The following is a 4,373-nucleotide window of genomic DNA, read 5'->3' on the forward strand; positions in this document are numbered from 1 at the left end:
ACTTGTTTGTAGCCATTTCTTTTTTGTGTGTGTGTGTGGCTGTTTTCTTTCTGAGCTTGATATTTCTTCTTTTACAACAGTCCCTTTAGCATTTCTTGCATGGCTGGCTTGGTGGTGATAAACTCCCTTAGCCCTTTTTTGTCTGTGAAGCTTCTTATTTCCCCTTCAATTTTGAATGATAGCCTTGCTGGATAGAGTATTCTTGGATTCAGTCCTTTGCTTTGCATCACTTTGTAGATTTCCGTCCATTCTTTTCTGGCCTGATGTGTTTCTGTTGAGAAATCATTTGATAATCTAATGGGAGATCCCTTGTATGTTACTTTCCGCCTCTCTCTTGCAGCCTGTAAGATTCTCTCTTTATCCTGAACATTTGCCATGGTAATTATGATGTGTCTTGGTGTGGGTCTTTTCGGGTTCACCTTGTTTGGGACTCTCTGGGCTTGTGTGACTTTTTTCTTCCCCACCTCAGGGAAGTTTTCTGATATTATTTCTTCGAATAGGTTTCTAATCCATGTTCATCTTCTGTTGTCTGGCACCCCTATTATTCGTATGTTGCTTCGTTTCATGTGTCCCAAAGTTCCCTTAGGCTCTCCTCCTGCCTTTTAATTTTTTTCTCCATTTGCAGTACAGTTTGAGTGTGTTTTGCTTCCTTGTCTTCTAATTCACTGATTCGGTCCTCCGCTTCTCCCAGTCTACTGTTGATACTTTCAATGGTGTTTTTTATTGCAGCTATGTCGCTCTTCATTTCTTCTTGGGACTTACTTAAGTTGTTGATTTTTTCACCTGTTTCTTCTAGCTTCTTGCATACGTAGTTGAGTTTTTCATCTGTTTCTTCTTGCTTCTTGAACATCCGGTGCATGTACTCTAGGAACCTTATTCTGAATTCTTTTTCCGTCATGTTGCATATCTCTGTCTCACTTAGCTGCTTTTCTGGCGAGTCCTCCTTTTCTTTCCTTTGGGGGTTTCTTTGTCTACCCATGTTTGATCTCACTGACATTACTAGTTGTTGAATCGTTCAGTGGCTGGACCCTGGGTGGCAGTGGCTGCTCCCTGGGTGGCAGTGGCTCCTCGGTCTGTGGTTGCTCCTTGGGCGGTTGTGGTAGCAGCGGCTCCTCTGTTGATAGCAGGGCCTCTGATGGGTGCTGTTCACAGTTGTGGTGGCTCTTCTGGCTGGTGGAGGGAGGCTTCAGACGCAGCAACTGTTCCCCAGGCAGAGCGTGTGGTGATCAGGAGGCCGCTGTTGCTTGAATCTTTGAGGCAAGTCCAACCTTTCCGTGGAGGGGTGCAGGTCTCCCCTTGGCTCTTGCAGTCGCGCTGTTTGCGAATCGCTGCCTCCGGGTCAGTAGCCGCCGGGCTAGTAGCCGATCTCTGGATGCCGGTGAACGCCTTACAAGCTCCTTGGAATGTCTTCAACACCAGCTTTTTCCCAAGATCCTGGCACTTAGTAGGTGGCAGCAGGGGGCAGTGTGACACAGTGGTTCAGAGCTTGGACCATATGCTTGCTCTGGGCCTCCTCTTCCTCATCCTCCTGGGCTGCAGCTCTTCCTCGAGGAGTGAAGGGTTGCAACCCCACCTCAGGTGCCCGGATTTTAAGACCTGCACCTGTGAGATGTGACCCAAGTTTTGGCTTTGACCAGCAATGGCTCCTGGCGTCCAGGGGCCACCGCTGAATTTTTAAAAAAATATATTTTATTGATTTTTCACAGAGAGGAAGGGAGAGAGATAGAGAGTTAGAAACATAGATGAGAGAGAAACATTGATCAGCTGCCTCCTGCACATCTCCTACTGGGGATGTGCCCGCAACCCCAGTACATGGCCTTGACTGGAATCGAACCTGGGACCTTTCATTCCGCAGGCCGACGCACGATCCATTGAGCCAAACCGGTTTTTGCCGATTGCTTAGAAATTTTGACACAACGTTGCATTCGAACATGAGCGTGCTTTTATATATCTATATACCTACTATTATACAGATGTCACACCTGTGACATGTAAAAATATGCCTTTTTTGAAAAGCAGCGCATCTGTTGGACGTCAATGCAACACACGCTATACTAAATATTTTACGATTCCATTTCAATGTTTCTGTTTACAATTATAAATTGCAGATAAAATTAACCACAAACATGCATGTCCAGCTGCAAAACGATCCATCAGCTAAGATATTCTCACATCAATTGCTGGGAAATGGGAACGGAAAGGTGCCGGTTGTGAAATTAAGCGTATTAGAAACGTGTGCTTTCTCTTTTCTTTCTTTTCCATTTAACCAGACTGAGCCACAGCAATGCGTGTCTGAGACTTGTAAGTGGTTTCAAACACTGTTCTACACTCTTTCCTGCTATTGACCAGTGGGTTTCCATGAAATCCAGTGATGATAGATGAGGGAGATGGGATAAAGCAAAGGGGTGAGGGTGGGGGTTGGTAAGCTGTAAAATGATAGTGAGTGGTCAAAAATTAACATGATAACAGTAACAATGAGGAAATTTGTGGTCTCTTCCCTGGGACTCTGGGTTGTGCCCAAAGGCACTGGAAAAAAGGGAAGTGACTATTTACCACTTGTCATTCACTAGTACAAAGATATGTGACCCGCCCTAACCTGTTTGGCTTATCTGGTGCCCCTCCAGGAAGCTCTGGTGCTGTGCGGGAAGTGAAGGACCTGCGTGCATCCAAAGGGGCTCGATCCAAGGCTGATTCAGGCCCCACCATGGCCAACAAAATCCACATGTCACTGGATGACATTCGGCTGGAGCTGAGCCAGTGGGGCGGCCATGGCGGGACCAGTGGCTGCGGCGGGGGCGGGGGCAAGGACCTAGGTCTGACCGAGGCCCTGCTGCCTCCTAGAAGGCCGGGGTTGTGGAGCGTAGGCCCCCGCACCAGAGCGCAGGGGCGGCGGGCCATTCCGGAACCAGGCTGCCCTCAGCCGAGGCAGGAACCGGCCGGCGCCCTACAGCAGGCAGAGACAGCTTCCTGACCAGTGGCAACACGACCGCTTCTTCAGGGCCTTCAGCAGGGGCGCCGGCCTGATGACCGGCGGGAAGCTGTTGCTGTCCAACCTGCACTTCGGAGTGTCTGACCCGGAAATCCAGCAGCTGTTTGGAAAGTTCGGGCCTCCGAAGAAGGCCGCTGTCCATTACGACCGCTCTGGCCGCAGCCTGGGAACAGCCCCCGTGCACTTTGAGCCCAAGGCAGACGCCCTGGAAGCGAGGAAGCAGTACAACGGCATCCCTTTGTATGGCCGACCCCTCCACATCCAGATCCTCACCTCGCAGATAGATACGAAGCCCAGGCAGGTACAGAGTGTCAACAGAGGCTGGGTGACTACAAACCAAGGATCTGGAGGCTTAGGCGGCTGCGGCGGCAGCGGCGGCGGCACTCAGGGCCGCTCCCACTCCAGCAACCTGCATACAGGCAGGCGCACTGGCCGCCATTCTAGGAGACAGATCTCAGCCGAGGAGCTGGACGCCCAGCTGGACGCTTACAACTCGATGAGGGGCCCCAAGCAGTTGGACGCCAAGCAGGACGCTTACAGCGCGATGAGGGGCACCCAGCAGTTGGACGCCCAAAAGGGCGCTTACAACTCCATGAGGGACACCGAAAGGTTGGACGCCCAGAAGGACGCTTACAGCTCCATGAGGGACACCGAGGAGTTGGACTTCCAGCTGGACGCTGACAGCGCGATGAAGGACGCCGAGGACTTGGACACCCTGCTGGACGATGACGGTGCGATGATGGACACCAGGTAAAGCACCAGCAAGTCAGTGTTCGCCAGGATGGCCAGGGACCTGGGGCCAATGATGGAGTTGTTTCTTCTGTTTGGAAATAGGATTTAAAACTCCTAGAAAGATTTTTCGTTAACTTTTATTTTATTCAATAACTCTGAAAAAGACCGGTTTTGTGCCAAGTCATTTTCGGGATTCATTTTACCGGTTGCTGTTTTCAGCTTGGCCATAATCACCCGAAAAGGTGTGGCATAAACAAACAAATAAACAAACACACAAAATAACTTGTTCCCTCCGATAAAACAACAACAAAATACCCTCCTCAGAAAAAAAGGTTGATCCCGCCTTTCCAATTTCTGAGGCTTTGGCAAGCCCAGGTGGCCAGGCCTGGACTTGGTCTCTGGGCGGGGTCTGACCATCCATCCACAGAGTGATCGGGGTAGGGGGAGGGTTGGGTGTGGGGGGTGGGGTGGGTGGGCATGGGCGGGGTATCGATCAGATGGACAGGCCAGGACGTCATCTTTGGCTGTGGATTACAGAATTTGGGTGGACTGGGGCAGGGGCCGAAGAGCCCGCCCCGCCCTCTGCTGGTCGAGAAGCGTCAACCGCACCGCACCCCCTCCTGCAACCGCCTGTGGGGAAAGCACAGAGAGG

At 51.0% G+C, this 4,373-nt stretch overlaps 1 pseudogene; it reads left to right on the top strand.

Moving 5' to 3' along the window:
* The first annotated feature begins 2,695 nt into the window (after window positions 1-2,695).
* On the top strand, window positions 2,696-3,739 carry LOC102426177 (annotated as a pseudogene).
* The last annotated feature ends 634 nt before the right edge of the window (window positions 3,740-4,373 follow it).

The sequence above is a fragment of the Myotis lucifugus genome, unplaced genomic scaffold (genome assembly GCF_000147115.1).
Source record: "Myotis lucifugus unplaced genomic scaffold, Myoluc2.0 scaffold_7192, whole genome shotgun sequence".
In the NCBI taxonomy this organism is placed as follows: domain Eukaryota; kingdom Metazoa; phylum Chordata; class Mammalia; order Chiroptera; family Vespertilionidae; genus Myotis; species Myotis lucifugus.